Source organism: Bufo bufo, chromosome 5 (assembly GCF_905171765.1).
Source record: "Bufo bufo chromosome 5, aBufBuf1.1, whole genome shotgun sequence".
Lineage (NCBI taxonomy): Eukaryota > Metazoa > Chordata > Amphibia > Anura > Bufonidae > Bufo > Bufo bufo.
The window spans coordinates 202,356,980-202,378,622 of NC_053393.1; positions in this window are offsets into that span (position 1 = coordinate 202,356,980).

A 21,643-nucleotide genomic window follows, 5' to 3' on the forward strand; every position below is an offset into this window, starting at 1 on the left:
GTGTTTGTCTGGTTCCTCTCTGTATATTTGAGCCCATCTTGTAGATTATTTCATTATTTGATGCAGTTGGGATTTTAGAAATTTGTGTAGTCAGATAATTTTTGTGCTATTTTGTAAAAGCAAACTATTGAATGTACAGATATGCAAGAAAAATGGATCTTTCACACAATGAGCCATAAGTGTCCCTCTTTGGCCGTCCAAAAAGTTGGGAAGTATGTGCTTTGTACAGGAACAGTCCTGATATGTCTTATGGCAGTAGTGATATGTCTTATGACAGTCGTGATATTTCTTATGTCGTGATATGTCATATAGCAAAATCCAAACATATGAATTGTTATCAATGCAATATTAAAATTACCGAGATAATACAAAACAGCACAGGACAGTGCAGACAGGGGTGCTGGAGATCAGGGGGGCACAACCATTCTGATCTAAGGGCCACATGCAGTGGCCAGGTACAGGTGGATAATATTCTGTATGTGTCGTGACGCCAATTGCAGCGTGTGCAGGGTACTATCCCAGGGCCCTTCCAAGGTGTTATAACGCACGTCCCAGATTAGGAATGCCAGAGTGGTGTAATGGCCTATAATGTCTCTATAGTTTTGTGGTAGTTGTGTCACGGTGTCTCCTACCTGGGTACGGCCGGACTCCTGGCTCACTTGCAATAAATTTGAGTGTAGTGGTAGTAGGAGTAATTGAGGAACTCGGCAGAATAAATGATGTCCAGACCTTTAGATGAAGTTCAAACGTTGCTTTACTTGAAATAACTTGCATCCAAGCAGTATACAGCTTTGGTCTCTTGGTCCCAGCAGGTTTTGGCAATGATTGGCAGGAATGAGTACTTCTGCTTTAAATGTGACTTTTGCTGTGTGGTGACAGACTAGCTGAGGAGGAATTGTCTTCTCCTAGGCACTGGACTTATCTCACAGATGGATTCTTAGGGGATGCTTTCTTCCTGGAACTTTGGAGTTTGTCTGTAGTTTCTGCGTCTTCATCCAGCAGAGGTGAGAGTGCTCAGACTGGGTATATGGCCAAGTCTCAGCCGAGACTAGATCCTTGGTGTCTTCCCTATGCAGGGGAACTCCACACACACACACACACACCCTACCCCTAGCAGGGGTTGGGCTACACTCTCTCTAACTTCCTTCTACACCCATACTGCAGGATGTGGGTCCAGCCCACCTCTCCAGATAGGGGGAGCTAAGCTAGAATAATCCATTCCAATTCAGATACACTAAACTGTAACTAGTACCTGCCAATGGGTTGCTGCCACCTACTGGTAACCAGGCTAATTACATGAACAATTGCTTTTAACATGGTTTTGTATGCACATTTGTGGAGGACATAATGTAAATTATATCTGATGACAGTATAAAGGCTCTTAGGAGATAGTAGCGGGGTAGAGGTGTGTAGTAACACAACTCTGGGGTGTTACATTCCCCCTTACTTTGAGTCAATCCGTCCTCGGCTTGTGCTTAGGATAAAAGGATTAAGCTCTGGGGTACCCAATTAAATACAAAGTGCTGCATGTAGTACATATAAAGACATACAAAGACAAACATATAACGGCTGCCCTAAGGTTCCTGCCCGCATGAGTAGGGTGTCTTATTAACGGTTGCCCTCTCGGTATAACCAGTGAACCAGCGGTCTGCACTAAGCAATCATTACTGACTGACTTTGAAGTGTTCTGAGCTATGAACACCAAAGAAAGCATGGGGTGTCTTTACTCTGTAATCCAACCATTGTGTAATGAAATGCCCGCAAATGGAAGGGTGGCTTTATCCTGTATTCCCTTCTCTGCACCAAAGTCGAAAATTAAGGCTTATAGCAAGATCACTATGGAGACTATGGGTAGCTAAATGGCTCTAAGGTGGAGGCGCCTACCTTAGGCAAAGGCACAGAAGGGGGAGGTATCTGCTTCTCCAAACGCTTCTGGCAATGTCACAGGAGGAGGGTATAATAATCCCATTAAACTCCTGGAAGACATACCAGGATGGGGGTTTAGTAGTCTCATTGCCAATCCTGGCACATATAACAAACAGGAAGTAGGGGTATATGGCTCCCCTAGCCGTTTCCGAAGCATCTGGGTTACCCTTGTAGTTGCTGGACCTGCATGAGACTTACCTCTTGGTCCAACCCAGGTATATAAGTTATGACGTCAGGTGTAGGCCATTAGTATTGGCGTCAGCAGAGGCAGTCAGTATAAAGAGCACAGAGCTGTAAAGCAAAGTGACAGAAAAGAAAGGTGCTACTGATCTGGCTAAGTGCAAAAGTTAAGTGCAATTTTACAAAAAAGTGCATAAATTTACATTCCAGAGCCTGGAGAAGAATACACACAATGGGCATAAGTGCTTGAACGTTGCTTAACCTGTAAACATGGAAGTAAAAGTAGTGCAAAAACATTATGCAAATATCAGTGCAATCAATATCACCATTATACAGTTGCAAGAAAAAGTATGTGAACCTTTTGGAATGATATGGATTTCTGCACAAATCGGTCATAAAATATGATCTGATCTTCATCTAAGTCACAACAATAGACAATCACAGTCTGCTTAAACTAATAACACACAAAGAATTAAATGTTACCATGTTTTTATTGAACACACCTAATGTTAAACATTCACAGTGCAGGTGGAAAAAGTATTTGAACCCTTGGATTTAATAACTGGTTGAACCTCCTTTGGCAGCAATAACTTCAACCAAAAGTTTCCTGTAGTTGCAGATTAGACGTGCACAACGGTCAGGAGTAATTCTTGACCATTCCTCTTTACAGAACAGTTTCAGTTCAGCAATATTCTTGGGATGTCTGGTGTGAATCGCTTTCTTGAGGTCATGCCACAGCATCTCAATCGTGTTGAGGTCAGGACTCTGACTGGGCCACTCCAGAAGGCGTATTTTCTTCTGTTTAAGCCATTCTGTTGTTTATTTACTTCTATGCTTTGGGTCGTTGTCCTGTTGCAACACCCATCTTCTGTTGAGCTTCAGCTGGTGGACAAATGGCTTTAAGTTCTCCTGCAAAATGTCTTGATAAACTTGGGAATTCATTTTTCCTGCGATGATAGCAATCCGTCCAGGCCCTGACGCAGCAAAGCAGCCCCAAACCAAGATGCCCCCACCACCATGCTTCACAGTTGGGATGAGGTTTTGATGTTGGTGTGCTGTGCCTCTTTTTCTCCACACATAGTGTTGTGTGTTTCTTCCAAACAACTCCACTTTGGTTTCATCTGTCCACAGAATATTTTGCCAGTACTGCTGTGGAACATCCAGGTGCTCTTGTGCAAACTGTAAACGTGCAGCAATGTTTTTTTGGACAGCAGTGGCTTCCTCTGTGGTATCCTCCCATGAAATCCATTCTTGTTTAGTGTTTTACGTATCGTAGATTCGCTAACAGGGGATGTTAGTATATGTCAGAGACTTTTGTAAGTCTTTAGCTGACACTCTAGGATTCTTCTTCACCTCATTGAGCAGTCTGCACTGTGCTCTTGAAGTAATCTTTACAGGAAGGTCACTCCTAGGGAGAGTAGCAGCAGTGCTGAACTTTCTCCATTTATAGACAATTTGTCTTACCATGGACTGATGAACAGCAAGGCTTTTGGAGATACTTTTATAACCCTTTCCAGCTTTATGCAAGTCAACAATTCTTAATCGTAGGTCTTCTGAGAGCTCTTTTGTGTGAGGCATCATTCACATCAGGCAATGCTTCTTGTGAAAAGCAAACCCAGAACTGGTGTGTGTTTTTTATAGGGCAGGGCACCTGTAACCAACACCTCCAATCTCATCTCATTGATTGGACTCCAGTTGGCTGACACCTCACTTCAATTAGCTCTTGGAGATGTCATTAGTCTAGGGGTTCACATACTTTTTCCACCTGCACTGTGAATGTTTACATTGTGTGTTCAATAAAAACATGGTAACATTTAATTCTTTGTGTGTTATTAGTTTAAGCAGACTGTGATTGTCTATTGTTGTGACTTAGATGAAGATCAGATCACATTTTATGACCAATTTGTGCAGAAATCCATATCATTCCAAAGGGTTCACATACTTTTTCTTGCAATTGTATGCTCAAACATGACTTGAGTCCTTTTTCTTGAAGTGCTTTAAATTTGGAATTCTCTGGAAATAAACAAAAGTCACTTGTAACCCACGGGAAGCAATAGAGTTAAGGATCCATTCACACGTCCGCAAAATGGGTCCGCATCCGTTCCGCAATTTTGCGGAACGGGTGCAGACACATTTATTTTCAATGGGGCCGGAATGTGCTGTCCGCATCCGCATTTGCGGATCCGCACTTCCGCATCAGTGCTTCCGTTTCCACAAAAAAATAGAACATGTCCTATTCTTGAACGCAATTGCGGACAAGATTAGGCGTTTTCTATTATAGTGCCGGCAATGTGCGGTCCGCAAATTGCAGAATGCACATTGACAGTGTCCGTGTTTTGCGGATCCGCAATTTGCGGATCCGCAAAACACTTAGGGACGTGTGAATGGACCCTTATTGTAATCCATATGTGATGATTTGTAATCCAATAGGAGGTATATTTGTAATCCAAGGGCTGGTATGAAATGTTATATAAAAACACATATGAAATAGCAGCAAAAGTGAGAACCATAGTCCCAAGAGGCTCTCAAATAACCTGAGAAAAGGGGATAAAGGAAAAACGATGCACAATTTTTGGCGCAAACTGGGATGTAGACAGTTGCTGAAGTGGGAGGAGTCCTAACAAACCATGTCCATCCTGGTGAAGAACAAACAAGGGCAACACACACAGAACAAATGTCCAACAGATCTTCACCCATCAAGTGCAGTCCATGTTGTGGCTCCCATAAGTTTTTGTATTGCAGTGAAGGAGGAAATAGAGAAGGACTTGCAGGTCCTCCTCACTGCTGGAGCTGGACATCAGGGCATGCTTGCAGGCATGGGACTCTACCCGCAGCACCTGGTTCTTCCTGCCAAACTTTAGGGCTTATGGCAGGGGACAGCGGCTTGGCCAGAAGGGTTACTCCAGCCACAAATAAGCCTTGCACAGACCACATCGGGGTGTACTCAACCTGGTCTCCAACATATAGGTTACGGCGGGCCTCCGGCAGGTAGTTCCGTTTAACAGAGCGGCGGCCCACAAACAATTCTTCTTCGCTATAGTTGTCTTGCAAAAATCCAACTCCTCTCAACTGAGAACCACAGTACAGTTCCCGTACGTCTTATAAGTTCGGGGTCACTTGGCTGGGGGTCATCCAGGACCTGCTTAACCCACTCTTCCACTGCCGTTTTGTATGCCCATTGGCTCTGGGCATGACAGGTAATTTCGAGGGGGACCTCAGGAATGAGGTGACTCGACCTGGGTTCGGTCTTTCTTGGCAGCGGAGTGGAAACTCCAGCCACCTCCGCCGCGCCAGCCAGCGTGCGGAGCGGGGCCTCCTTGGGCCTAGCAGAGTTATTGGGTGCCACCAAGCACGGTGCATGGGCAGCTATGGGTTGGATCGGGGCCTCAGGGAGCGAGGGGACTACGACCTGTTGTTGCGCTCCTGCCGGTGCGCGGGGACCTCTGAGATGGGCGACATGATCGCGGCAGTCTCTGAAGCTGCAGTGGACTCTGCGGGGGTCGCGGCTTGCTTCTGGGCCGAGACGTCGGTCGCGGGGGTTGATTATGCCATCCGTGACGTAGGCGCCTCCGGGATCTGGACCGCTTGTCTGACGGCTGCTTCCATGGGAGCGGGCTTGAGTGCGGTGGCCATCTTGGTCTCGGGAGTGGCGGCTGTCTCGCTGTCCGAGGAGGAATCCACAGCCTCCGGAATCCTGGCAAGCACTGAGGGGCCGCTCCTTTTCACCAGTTGGGAGACCCGGACCTCCGGTGGGTAATTTTCATACACTGATTCGCCTGCAATAGTCATCTGGTCCCACTTTGTCTTGGGGAGCACCATCTTCCTTTGCTCTTCGGTCTTGCTGGATGCAGGAAGTGAAGGTGGAGGCTGAGAGGAGGGGTCTTCACTCCCTTGGCTATCATTGCAAAGTTCTTGGTGGGCAGGATTTAGGTTTCCCTCTTCTAGGGGGGCGTAGTCAGCATTCTCGCTCTCCTGAGAGGACGTTCCTGTCTTTTCCCACTTCTGAGGGTCATGAAGAAGCTGCGCCATTACAGAAATATGGCGAATTAACCCTTGGCTTGCTGGCGCGCTCTGTTTAGCTTTTTCTTGCACCGCAATAAAAGCAATAAAGTCAATTTTAGGGTCTTGACACAGTTCTTAGGCCTTGTAATAGTGTTAGACACACAGTTTGATCCTGTTTGTGATGCCACTATAATGCAGTGGCCAGGTACAGGTGGATAATATTCTGTATTTGTCGTGACGCCAATTGCAGCGTGCGCAGTGTACTATCCCAGGGCCCTTCCAAGGTGTTATAACGCACGTCCCAGATTAGGAATGCCAGAGTGGTGTAATGGCCTATAAGGTCTCTATAGTTTTGTGGTAGTTGTGTCACGGTGTCTCCTACCTAGGTACGGCCGGACTCATGGCTCCTGGCTCACTTGCAATAAATTTGAGTGTAGTGATAGTAGGAGTAATAGAGGAACTCGGCAGAATAAATGATGTCCATACCTTTAGATGAAGTTCAAACGTTGCTTTACTTGAAATAACTTGCATCCAAGCAGTGTACAGCTTTGGTCTCTTGGTCCCAGCAGGTTTTGGCAATGATTGGCAGGAATGAGTACTTCTGCTTTAAATGTGACTTCTGCTGTGTGGTGACAGACTAGCTGAGGAGGAATAGGCTTCTCCTAGGCACTGGACTTATCTCACAGATGGATTCTCAGGGGATGCTTTCTTCCTGGAACTCTTGAGTTTGTCTGTAGTTTCTGCGTCTTCATCCAGCAGAGCTGAGGGTGCTCAGACTAGATCCTTGGTGTCTTCCCTATGCAGGGGAACTCCACACACACACACACACACACTCACAACTCCTAGCAGGGGTTGGGCTACACTCTCTCTAACTTCCTTCTCCACCCATACTGCAGGATGTGGGTCCAGCCCACCTCTCCACAGAGGGGGAGCTAAGCTGGAATAATCCATTCCAACTCAGATACACTAAACTGTAACTGGTACTTGCCAATGGGTTGCTGCCACCTACTGGTAACCAGGCTAATTACATAAACAATTGCTTTTAACATGGTTTCTGCACTTTTGTGGAGGACATAATGTAAATTATATCTGATGACAGTATAAAGGATCTTAGGAGATAGTAACGGGGTAGAGGAGTGTAGTAACACAACTCTGGGGTGTTACACACATGTCCTGACGACCACAATAAACTTAAAGGGACATCATCTTCTGAGCCATTTATATGTGCTATAAAGGTCTGAAAGGCACAGCTTCCTCCTCCAGGACTACCACCAGTCCTCAGAATGGGGGTTCTCTTCTTCCCTAATGACCATTCCAGAGAGGAGAAAACCTTGCATTCATGTGGCCCTTTTCATTATAGATTATGGCCGTTGTGGCTGCAGTCTTGCATTTCACAACTCCCATAAACTACAGTGGAGAGAACCACATCCATAGATGACCACCTCTAACTCATATTCTCCTTTTCTAGAAACAGGAACATGGAACAGTGATCCCATTCTCCTGACATATGGGGGGACCAGAGATAGCTAAATAGTGGACCATTAGTATTTGCTCATCCCTGTTCCTGAGCGTGTGCCGATCCTTATCTGTCTGACATGGAAACTACGTGTGAGCAACCACACATAGATGAGCACTGCTGTGTCCACATGGCTGGGGGCCACACAGAATGGCATCACGGGTCACATGTGGCCCCGATGTGGCAGATTGTGCACCCCTGGTATAGATAACCCATGAACCCCTCTGCATTGCCCTACAAGTAGATAGTACATTTAGAAGGATGAAATGGTAGGTGCTGTAATCGATGGGGCAGATGTAGTGTCATTTTAGTATTAAGACAAATCAGATCTTTTTAGCAGATAGAACGCAGTTCGGATTGTGTTTGGGTTTTTGTCCAGCCACATGGTCTTCCTGAGACCATAATGATAGTAATGTCCATAATATGATAGCAATGTCATGTAAAAGGTCTCATGCACAATATAGAACTCATGTAATGTGTGAGATACCCTCAAAAAAGAGAGACCTTCCTGCACCTGAGTAGACCTCTTGAGCCTCTGGGCGTCACAACAGCTGCTTAGACATGAGTAGGGACACTAGGTCATCCCATCATGGTTTAGAACATAGACCCTTTGTTCCAGTAATTTATGAGGATCACCATGAATCCTCCAGATGAGACATTCTTATACATCTTAATGAGCTGATACTAGGTCCTAATGCACATGGAGTCCCCACAGCTGTGTATTACAGTAGTGTGGGAGTTTAGAGCGCACAATGTTTTTATGGAGCAGTAAATATATTAATGTTACTGCGGCTGGTGGTGTAACTGGTATATGTGCAGATGTGGGAAGATATAGGTGGATAGAAGGTGGAATCGGTGACCAGGCCTGTTTGGTAGTAATAAATAATGTCTCTCTTTGCTGAATAGATGATGGGAGTTGCAGGACATAGAGAAGCAATAGACACACTTCCAAGAGTAGGCTTTTCCCAATAGCTGTGTGTAGGCAGCAGCAATTATGGTAGTAGTCCTCCCTGAGTCTCACTCGAAGTACATTTTGCAATCTTCTCAAATAACCACCAATGTTCAATTCCATTCTCATTAACCCTTTCTGCACTGCCCCAGTCTGCGGGGTGCAGATGTTAGATCAGAGTATGATGGGTACCGAAGCAATATACCCTCTCCAAAAGCAATAAAGTATTTTTCCATAAACAAGTGAATATCTTAGGCTACTTTCACACTAGCGTTGATTTAATCGGGCGTTCAATTCCGACACCGGAACTGCCCGCCGGATCCAGAAAAACATGTGAAAACGGATTACATTTGAATCCTGATCAGGATTTTTATCACAATGAAAAAATGCATTGGAAAAAACGGATCCGCCATTTATGGACTTTAACTTTTTTTTTTACATTTTTTGGGTTTAACCACCTCCGGACCGCTGTACGCACAGACGCGTCCTGGAGGTGGTTGATTCATTCCGCCTGGACGCATATACGCGTCATCTCGCGAGACGCGAGATTTCCTGTGAACGCGTGCACACAGGCGCGCGCGCTCACAGGAACGGAAGGTAAGAGAGTTGATCTCCAGCCTGCCAGCGGCGATCGTTCGCTGGCAGGCTGGAGATGTGTTTTTTTTAACCCCTAACAGGTATATTAGACGCTGTTTTGATAACAGCGTCTAATATACCTGCTACCTGGTCCTCTGGTGGTCCCCTTTGTTTGGATCGACCACCAGAGGACACAGGTAGGTCAGTAAAGTAGCACCAAGCACCACTACACTACACTACACCCCCCCCCCCCCGTCACTTATTAACCCCTTATTAGCCCCTGATCACCCCTGATCACCCCATATAGACTCCCTGATCACCCCCCTGTCATTGATTTCCCCCCTGTCATTGATCACCCCCCTGTCATTGATCACCCCCCTGTAAAGCTCCATTCAGACGTCCGCATGATTTTTACGGATCCACTGATAGATGGATCGGATCCGCAAAACGCATCCGGACGTCTGAATGAAGCCTTACAGGGGCGTGATCAATGACTGTGGTGATCACCCCATATAGACTCCCTGATCACCCCCCTGTCATTGATTACCCCCCTGTCATTGATCAACCCCCTGTAAAGCTCCATTCAGACGTCCGCATGATTTTTACGGATCCACTGATAGATGGATCGGATCCGCAAAACGCATCCGGACGTCTGAATGAAGCCTTACAGGGGCATGATCAATGACTGTGGTGATCACCCCATATAGACTCCCTGATCACCCCCCTGTAAAGCTCCATTCAGATGTCCGCATGATTTTTACGGATGCACTGATAGATGGATCGGATCCGCAAAACGCATCCGGACGTCTGAATGAAGCCTTACAGGGGCGTGATCAATGACTGTGGTGATCACCCCATATAGACTCCCTGATCACCCCCCTGTCATTGATTACCCCCCCTGTCATTGATTACCCCCCTGTAAAGCTCCATTCAAACGTCCGCATGATTTTTACGGATCCACTGATAGATGGATCGGATCCGCAAAACGCATACGGACGTCTGAATGAAGCCTTACAGGGGCATGATCAATGACTGTGGTGATCACCCCATATAGACTCCCTGATCACCCCCCTGTCATTGATTACCCCCCTGTAAAGCTCCATTCAGATGTCTGCATGATTTTTACGGATGCACTGATAGATGGATCGGATCCGCAAAACGCATCCGGACGTCTGAATGAAGCCTTACAGGGGCGTGATCAATGACTGTGGTGATCACCCCATATAGACTCCCTGATCACCCCCCTGTCATTGATTACCCCCCCTGTCATTGATTACCCCCCTGTAAAGCTCCATTCAGACGTCCGCATGATTTTTACGGATCCACTGATAGATGGATCGGATCCGCAAAACGCATACGGACGTCTGAATGAAGCCTTACAGGGGCATGATCAATGACTGTGGTGATCACCCCATATAGACTCCCTGATCACCCCCCTGTCATTGATTACACCCCTGTCATTGATCACCCCCCTGTAAAGCTCCATTCAGATGTCTGCATGATTTTTACGGATGCACTGATAGATGGATCGGATCCGCAAAACGCATCCGGACGTCTGAATGAAGCCTTACAGGGGCGTGATCAATGACTGTGGTGATCACCCCATATAGACTCCCTGATCACCCCCTGTCATTGATTACCCCCCTGTAAAGCTCCATTCAGACGTCCGCATGATTTTTACGGATGCACTGATAGATGGATCGGATCCGCAAAACGCATCCGGACGTCTGAATGAAGCCTTACACGGGCGTGATCAATGACTGTGGTGATCACCCCATATAGACTCTCTGATCACCCCCCTGTCATTGATCACCCCCCCTGTCATTGATCACCCCCCCTGTCATTGATCACCCCTCTGTAAGGCTCCAGACATTTTTTTGGCCCAAGTTAGCGGAATTTTTTTTTTTTTTTTCTTACAAAGTCTCATATTCCACTAACTTGTGTCAAAAAATAAAATCTCACATGAACTCACCCTACCCCTCACGGAATCCAAATGCGTAAAATTTTTTAGACATTTATATTCCAGACTTCTTCTCACACTTTAGGGCCCCTAGAATGCCAGGGCAGTATAAATACCCCACATGTGACCCCATTTCGGAAAGAAGACACCCCCAGGTATTCCGTGAGGGGCATATTGAGTCCATGAAAGATTGAAATTTTTGTCCCAAGTTAGCGGAACGGGAGACTTTGTGAGAAAAAAATTAAAAATATCAATTTCCGCTAACTTGTGCCAAAAAAAAAAAATTTCTATGAACTCGCCATGCCCCTCATTGAATACCTTGGGGTGTCTTCTTTCCAAAATGGGGTCACATGTGGGGTATTTATACTGCCCTGGCATTCTAGGGGCCCCAAAGCGTGAGAAGAAGTCTGGTATCCAAATGTCTAAAAATGCCCTCCTAAAAGGAATTTGGGGACCTTTGCGCATCTAGGCTGCAAAAAAGTGTCACACATCTGGTATCTCCGTACTCAGGAGAAGTTGAGGAATGTGTTTTGGGGTGTCATTTTACATATACCCATGCTGGGTGAGAGAAATATCTTGGTCAAATGCCAACTTTGTAAAAAAAAATGGGAAAAGTAGTCTTTTGTCAAGATATTTCTCTCACCCAGCAAGGGTATATGTAAAATGACACCCCAAAACACATTCCCCAACTTCTCTTGAATACGGCGATACCACATGTGTGACACTTTTTTGCAGCCTAGGTGGGCAAAGGGGCCCATATTCCAAAGAGCACCTTTAGGATTTCACAGGTCATTTACCTACTTACCACACATTAGGGCCCCTGGAAAATGCCAGGGCAGTATAACTACCCCACAAGTGACCCCATTTTGGAAAGAAGACACCTCAAGGTATTCCGTGAGGGGCATGGCGAGTTCCTAGAATTTTTTATTTTTTGTCACAAGTTAGTGGAAAATGCTGATTTATTTATTTTTTTCTTTTTTTCATACAAAGTCTCATGTTCCACTAACTTGTGACAAAAAATAAAAACTTCCATGAACTCACTATGCCCATCAGCGAATACCTTGGGGTCTCTTCTTTCCAAAATGGGGTCACTTGTGGGGTAGTTATACTGCCCTGGCATTCTAGGGGCCCAAATGTGTGGTAAGGAGTTTGAAATCAAATTCTGTAAAAAATGACCTGTGAAATCCAAGAGGTGCTCTTTGGAATATGGGCCCCTTTGCCCACCTAGGCTGCAAAAAAGTGTCACACATCTGGTATCTCCGTACTCAGGAGAAGTTGGGGAATGTGTTTTGGGGTGTCATTTTACATATACCCATGCTGGGTGAGAGAAATATCTCGGCAAAAGACAACTTTTCCCATTCTTTTATACAAAGTTGGCATTTGACCAAGATATTTCTCTCACCCAGCATGGGTATATGTAAAAAGACACCCCAAAACACATTCCTCAACTTCTCCTGAATACAGAGATACCAGATGTGTGACACTTTTTTGCAGCCTAGGTGGGCAAAGGGGCCCATATTCCAAAGAGCACCTTTTGGATTTCACAGGTCATTTTTTACAGAATTTGATTTCAAACTCCTTACCACACATTTGGGCCCCTAGAATGCCAGGGCAGTATAACTACCCCACAAGTGACCCCATTTTGGAAAGAAGAGACCCCAAGGTATTCGCTGATGGGCATAGTGAGTTCATGGAAGTTTTTATTTTTTGTCACAAGTTAGTGGAATATGAGACTTTGTATGAAAAAAAAAAAAAAAAAATAAATCATCATTTTCCACTAACTTGTGACAAAAAATAAAAAATTCTAGGAACTTGCCATGCCCCTCACGGAATACCTTGGGGTGTCTTCTTTCCAAAATGGGGTCACTTGTGGGGTAGTTATACTGCCCTGGCATTCTAGGGGCCCAAATGTGTGGTAAGGAGTTTGAAATCAAATTTTGTAAAAAATGACCTGTGAAATCCGAAAGGTGCTCTTTGGAATATGGGCCCCTTTGCCCACCTAGGCTGCAAAAAAGTGTCACACATCTGGTATCTCCGTACTCAGGAGAAGTTGGGGAATGTGTTTTGGGGTGTCATTTTACATATACCCATGCTGGGTGAGAGAAATATCTTGGCAAAAGACAACTTTTCCCATTTTTTTATACAAAGTTGGCATTTGACCAAGATATTTCTCTCACCCAGCATGGGTATATATAAAATGACACCCCAAAACACATTTCCCACCTTCTTCTGAGTACGGAGATACCAGATGTATGACACTTTTTTGCAGCCTAGGTGGGCAAAGGGGCCCATATTCCAAAGAGCACCTTTCGGATTTCACAGGTCATTTTTTACAGAATTTGATTTCAAACTCCTTACCACACATTTGGGCCCCTAGAATGCCAGGGCAGTATAACCACCCCACAAGTGACCCCATTTTGGAAAGAAGAGACCCCAAGGTATTTCGTGATGGGCATAGTGAGTTCATAGAAGTTTTTATTTTTTGTCACAACATAGTGGAATATGAGACTTTGTAAGAAAAAAATAAAAATAAAAAAAATCATCATTTTCCGCTAACTTGTGACAAAAAATAAAAAGTTCTATGAACTCACTATGCCCATCAGCGAATACCTTAGGGTGTGTACTTTCCGAAATGGGGTCATTTGTGGGGTGTTTGTACTGTCTGGGCATTGTAGAACCTCAGGAAACATGACAGGTGCTCAGAAAGTCAGAGCTGCTTCAAAAAGCGGAAATTCACATTTTTGTACCATAGTTTGTAAACGCTATAACTTTTACCCAAACCATTTTTTTTTTTTACCCAAACATTTTTTTTTTATCAAAGACATGTAGAACAATAAATTTAGAGCAAAATTTATATATGGATGTCGTTTTTTTTTGCAAAATTTTACAACTGAAAGTGAAAAATGTCATTTTTTTGCAAAAAAATCGTTACATTTCGATTAATAACAAAAAAAGTAAAAATGTCAGCAGCAATGAAATACCACCAAATGAAAGCTCTATTAGTGAGAAGAAAAGGAGGTAAAATTCATTTGGGTGGTAAGTTGCATGACCGAGCAATAAATGGTGAAAGTAGTGTAGGTCAGAAGTGTAAAAAGTGGCCTGGTCTTTCAGGGTGTTTAAGCTAGGGGAGCTGAGGTGGTTAACATGCAAAAGCCGGATCCGGTTTGACTGAACACAAAGCGCCGGATCCGGCGTTAATGCAAGTCAATGGGAAAAAGACCTGATCCGGCGTGCAGTCAAAGTGTTCAGGATTTTTGGCCGGAGGTAAAAATACAGCATGCTACATTTTTCTGAAAAGCCTGATCAGTCAAAAAGACTGAACTGAAGACATCCTGATGCATCCTGAAGGACGGACTCTCCATTTTAGAACTGATCAGTTCTTTTCCGGATTTGAGCCCCTAGGACGGAACTCAGCGCCGGAAAAGAAAAACGCTAGTGTGAAAGTACCCTTACTGTCTTTCCAGTTTTGCCTTGAAATGATTCAAACTGTTGTAATTCCTACACCGTTCACCTGATTAGGATGTAAATACCCTCAAATTAAAGCTGACAGTCTGCAGTTAAAGCACATCTTGTTCATTTAATTTCAAATCCATTGTGGTGGTGTATAGAGCCAAAAATGTTAGAATTGTGTCAATGTCCCAATATTTATTGACCTGACTGTAACTATTTACTGCCTATACCTAACCATTAGGGATTACACAGTACATACAGAGATAAGTAATGTAACAATAAAATCTCAACATAATTTTTTTAGGATCAACTGTGCAGTAATCTTAGATGATTTTATTCCATTTGCAGTAATCCATATCACATCAACCCTTTTGCAGTGATCTACTGGGTTGCTACATATGATATTACAGTATATAGGTGTTATATGTGGCATTCTGTTGGCACTTTGGTATTATCTGGGTATTATAGCTGGTTTTATATATTTCAAAATACCTAGGGTATGGACTGAAAGATTCATTGTTTTATGTTGTTTTTAATAGAGTGTTATAATGGTCTATGGCTCTAGTCATGGGAGGATTGACCATTGGCCAGGCAATGTTGCTATCTAGAAGATCATAGACGTCTATGGAGGGGAGGTATGTAGCCTTAGGTCCAGGTTACATAGATTGATGTACAGGGCAGTGACCTGGAACCATCTGTTTGTTCCAGATCATTTCCCTCTTGTTAAGCTGTATTTCCTAGCAGCAATCATTCCCTCTGTATTGTGATGAACGATCTCTACTACGATCATTCATTCCCCTACAGATTCATTCTTTGTTGGCAGAACGTCCAGGTCGATGTGCTGCTGACCAATGATGATTTAAGGTTCTACATGAAAGATGCGATCACCTAACGAATGAAGGCTTGCTCTTTCACAGGTGATTGGCGGCATCATTATATGGGACAATCATCCTGAATGAATGTTCATATGAACATTTGTCCTCGATAATTCTCCCAGCCTATTGCCCATGTTAAAAGGAAGATCTCATGCACTCACAACATAAAGGGCACTTTTTAGGTTCTACATGAAAGATGCGATCACCCGACGAACGAGCGCTTGCTCGTTCGTCAGGTGATTGGCGGCATTCTTATATGGGACAATCATCCCGAATGAATGTTGATGCAAACATTTGTCCCCGATAATTCTCCCAGCCAATTGCCCGTGTTAAAGGGCAGATTTCATGCACTCAGAACATAAAGGGCACTTTTTGTCATATTGCCGACTGGCACATGATATGGCTGATCCTGCCGACTGTAACTTGCTAACATTTTGGCAGCAAAATAATGTCTACTGTATAATTAAATAATCCATTGTGCTCATATCTATTGATTACTCACGTTACAGCAACCATTGTAACCACAGGATCTAATTACAGACCTCGCGTCTTTCCTTCACCTCTTGTAAAATGTCTGAATTTGCCAATTAAACATTGGGCCTCTGCTAGAGAGTAGGCTCGGAATATTTATAATGTACAGTGTAATTAATGCCACTTCATTACATCTAGAATTTACAAATCTTACCCTTTTTTTTCTGTTCAATTACACATTGCAATGATTTATCTATGTAAATTCCAATGCGTCATAGCCGCTATTAACATATTAGAAAAAAATAGTGAAAATAGTTTGTAAAACTGTGTTGAAGCCTGAAGTTCCTTTGTCAGAGAGTAATAACTGGTTTCTTTGCTGCATCCAGTCCCTCCGCAGAGTAAGTTCCTGTTAATGACTTTGTAATAGCATGCCATTAGCCTGTGACTGAATAAATCTAAACACAATGAGAGGTGCTTATTAGCCGGATAATCTCCGCTTGTATTTGTGTTCAGCTGCAGTAGGATAAATCCCATTTTCATAGTAAACACCCTTCACTTAACTTAATGATGTCCAGAGGAACTGCTGTTGCTTAAAGGGTCACTCTTGTTTAAACCAACTTTGCATAAATTGATAGCAAAACAAGTGAATATAAGAAACTTTGTAGTATATCTTATTAAAGAAAAATGCCTCTTTCTCCACTTATTAGCCCTTAATCTACTCGTCCTGACTCCTTAACAAGCATTCACCATCAGTTCACTGCTAAACGATGAAGATGAAGACAGATTTTTAGGGTTCAGGTTACCGTTGCTGCCCATAGAAGTCTATTAATAGTGGAGAGGGGGTTAGAAAGCAGCTTCAGCGGTAGAGACATACACAGAGAAGCTGCTGCATCTAGTAAATGTTTTACCGTCTCGCTGAATTCACAATAACACTTCCCTTATGCTGCTTATTACATACTATAGAGAGATAGGGAGCATGATTTCCTTATCTCTGTGTGCTGTGTATGGGAGACATCATAGCATTTAGTTCCACCCACTATGGAGCTGAGTTCAGGGAGATATTGCAGAAGGAAACACTGGTGGTAAATTCTGCTTCAATTCTAGTGAAGGTTGTATGAGATTGGAAAAAAAAATAGCATGAATGGGATGTAGATGTAATAGCACACACAGCCAAAGGGCAAGAATGATACCGATGCTGAGGAAAAATTGTCTTCTAATACACACCCTTTAAGTTTATATTAAATGTTTTTTTTCTTCAGCTCATTAGTTCTCACCAGATGATGCCACAATAGCTCTTAAGAAGTTTTTGTTTTGATTACCTTTGTTAGCACAGTGGTTTTGATGTTGTCAGGGATTGCTGTCAGTCGGATTACCAATGTAAATGACTCCAGTTCCCATGATTCCTCTCCCCTCTCACAGATGTTGCCTCTGTATACAGTTGTCTTCATGCTTCTTTATTACAAGGTGTAAGGTAATGCTATAATTACAATAAATAATTACAAGAATAGGTGCACTACTGTGGTGGATGCAAACAGTAACATCTGACTAAGCCCTCACACTGATGTTAAAAATGAGACTTTAGCCAGTATATCCTTAAATTAAGGACACACCTGAGCCGCGCACCACGCCAAGGTTTCTCAAGTGGCATGGGACCTAACGCTAAACCTACCTGTACCGTATGGGTAGTACCAGGAGCCAGTGGGCAAATTACCGCAGCGTATGGTCTGACTGACAGCAAACAGCTCCCAGTTCCCTCCAGTGTGACTAACCACACATACAATGGGAGGAGGCTTAGAGTCCCACCCATGGCTGGCTGATATGTTGCAGGCCTCACTGGTGCACCTAAATGTTGCCTATGGATGGTAATCAAAGCACATTTAGATTGGAGTTTATACACCACCTCATATAAATATACAAAATAAATGACAAAAATGCGTGGTCTCAAAAGGCAGGACATGCTCACCCCCAAATGCAGTTGTGCATTTATACTCGGGGGAGCAGATACTGCACTTGTGGTCTGTTGCTAAGGGCGATCCACAGCAAAAAATGCATGCAGAGGAGGATGCCCACAACAGACCACAAGTGCCACAGAGACATCATACAAAATGTGTGGATGTGGAATGATATATAGAATAAATAATTACAAGAATAGGTGCACTACTGTGGTGGATGCAAACAGTAACATCGGACTAAACCCCCACACTGATGTTAAAAATGAGACTTTAGCCAGTATATCCTTATATTAAGAACATACCTGAGCCTGTGCACCAAGCCAAGGTTTCTCAAGTGGCACGGGACCTAACGCTACTCTGTGGCACTTGTGGTCTGTTGTGGGCATCCTCCACTGTATGCATTTTTAGCTGGGGATCGCGCTTAGCAACAGACCACAAGCGCAGCATCTGCTCCCCCGAGTATAAATACACAACTGCATTTGGGGTTGAGCACTTCCTGCCTTTTGAGACCACGTATTTTTGTCATTTAAATTGTATATTTATATGTGGAGGTGTATAAACTCCAATCTAAATGCGCCTTGATTACCATCCAAAGGCAGCATTTAGGTACACCTGTGAGGCCTGCAACATATCAGCCAGCCAGCGTAAGCCTCCTCTCTCCTCCCATTGTATGTGTGGTTAGTGACACTGGAGGGAACTGGGAGCTGTTTGCTGTGAGTCGGACCTTACGCTGCTGTAATTTGTCCAATGATCCCTATCTTGTGCCTACTATGTCCACATGCCATTCTGTAAGCTTTTATAATATGATCCCTACCTGGTGTCTTCTATCTCCACATGCCATTCTGTAAGCTTTTATAATATGATCCCTATCTTGTGCCTACTATGTCCACATGCCATTCTGTAAGCTTTTATAATATGATCCCTATCTTGTGCCTACTATGTCCACATGCCATTCTGTAAACTTCCTAATATGATCCCTATCTTGTGCCTACTATGTCCACATGCCATTCTGTAAGCTTTTATAATATGATCCCTACCTGGTGTCTTCTATCTCCACATGCCATTCTGTAAGCTTTTATAATATGATCCCTATCTTGTGCCTACTATGTCCACATGCCATTCTGTAAGCTTTTATAATATGATCCCTATCTTGTGCCTACTATGTCCACATGCCATTCTGTAAACTTCCTAATATGATCCCTATCTTGTGCCTACTATGTCCACATGCCATTCTGTAAACTTTTATAATATGATCCCTATCTGGTGCCTACTATGGCCACATGCCATTCTGTAAGCTTTTATAATATGATCCCTACCTGGTGTCTTCTATCTCCACATGCCATTCTGTAAGCTTTTATAATATGATCCCTATCTTGTGCCTACTATGTCCACATGCCATTCTGTAAGCTTTTATAATATGATCCCTATCTTGTGCCTACTATGTCCACATGCCATTCTGTAAACTTCCTAATATGATCCCTATCTTGTGCCTACTATGTCCACATGCCATTCTGTAAGCTTTTATAATATGATCCCTACCTGGTGTCTTCTATCTCCACATGCCATTCTGTAAGCTTTTATAATATGATCCCTATCTTGTGCCTACTATGTCCACATGCCATTCTGTAAGCTTTTATAATATGATCCCTATCTTGTGCCTACTATGTCCACATGCCATTCTGTAAACTTCCTAATATGATCCCTATCTTGTGCCTACTATGTCCACATGCCATTCTGTAAACTTTTATAATATGATCCCTATCTGGTGCCTACTATGGCCACATGCCATTCTGTAAGCTTTTATAATATGATCCCTATCTGGTGCCTACTATCTCCACATGCCATTCTGTAAGCTTTTATAATATGATCCCTATCTTGTGCCTACTATCTCCACATGCCATTCTGTAAGCTTTTATAATATGATCCCTATCTGGTGCCTACTATGGCCACATGCCATTCTGTAAGCTTTCTTAATATGATCCCTATCTTGTGCCTACTATCTCCACATGCCATTCTGTAAGCTTTTATAATATGATCCCTATCTTGTGCCTACTATCTCCACATGCCATTCTGTAAGCTTTTATAATATGATCCCTATCTTGTGCCTACTATCTCCACATGCCATTCTGTAAGCTTTTATAATATGATCCCTATCTTGTGCCTACTATCTCCACATGCCATTCTGTAAGCTTTTATAATATGATCCCTACCTGGTGTCTTCTATCTCCACATGCCATTCTGTAAGCTTTTATAATATGATCCCTATCTTGTGCCTACTATCTCCACATGCCATTCTGTAAGCTTTTATAATATGATCCCTATCTTGTGCCTACTATGTCCACATGCCATTCTGTAAACTTCCTAATATGATCCCTATCTTGTGCCTACTATGTCCACATGCCATTCTGTAAACTTTTATAATATGATCCCTATCTTGTGCCTACTATCTCCACATGCCATTCTGTAAGCTTTTATAATATGATCCCTATCTTGTGCCTACTATCTCCACATGCCGTTCTGTAAGCTTTTATAATGTGATCCCTATCTTGTGCCTACTATCTCCACATGCCATTCTGTAAGCTTTTATAATATGATCCCTATCTTGTGCCTACTATCTCCACATGCCATTCTGTAAGCTTTTATAATATGATCCCTATCTTGTGCCTACTATCTCCACATGCCATTCTGTAAGCTTTTATAATATGATCCCTACCTGGTGTCTTCTATCTCCACATGCCATTCTGTAAGCTTTTATAATATGATCCCTATCTTGTGCCTACTATCTCCACATGCCATTCTGTAAGCTTTTATAATATGATCCCTATCTTGTGCCTACTATGTCCACATGCCATTCTGTAAACTTCCTAATATGATCCCTATCTTGTGCCTACTATGTCCACATGCCATTCTGTAAACTTTTATAATATGATCCCTATCTGGTGCCTACTATGGCCACATGCCATTCTGTAAGCTTTTATAATATGATCCCTATCTGGTGCCTACTATCTCCACATGCCATTCTGTAAGCTTTTATAATATGATCCCTATCTTGTGCCTACTATCTCCACATGCCATTCTGTAAGCTTTCTTAATATGATCCCTATCTTGTGCCTACTATGTCCACATGCCATTCTGTAAACTTTCTTAATATGATTCCTATCTTGTGCCTACTATGTCCACATGCCATTCTGTAAACTTTCCTAAAATGATCCCTACCTGGTGTCTTCTGCCTCCACATGCCATTCTGTAAACTTTTATAATATGATCCCTATCTTGTGCCTACTATGTCCACATGCCATTCTGTAAACTTTCTTAATATGATTCCTATCTTGTGCCTACTATGTCCACATGCCATTCTGTAAACTTTCCTAAAATGATCCCTACCTGGTGTCTTCTGCCTCCACATGCCATTCTGTAAACTTTTATAATATGATCCCTATCTTGTGCCTACTATGTCCACATGCCATTCTGTAAACTTTCTTAATATGATTCCTATCTTGTGCCTACTATGTCCACATGCCATTCTGTAAACTTTCCTAAAATGATCCCTACCTGGTGTCTTCTGCCTCCACATGCCATTCTGTAAACTTTTATAATATGATCCATATCTGGTGTCTACTATCTCCACATGCCATTCTGTAAACTTTATTTTTTATTTTTATATGATCCCTATCATTCAGTGGCATACATAGAGAAGTAAGGGTCCCATAGCAAGGATCAAACCAGGCCCCCCACACAGGACGGAAGGGTTTCCGCCTAAACCCCTTTTAATGACCCTTGGGCCAT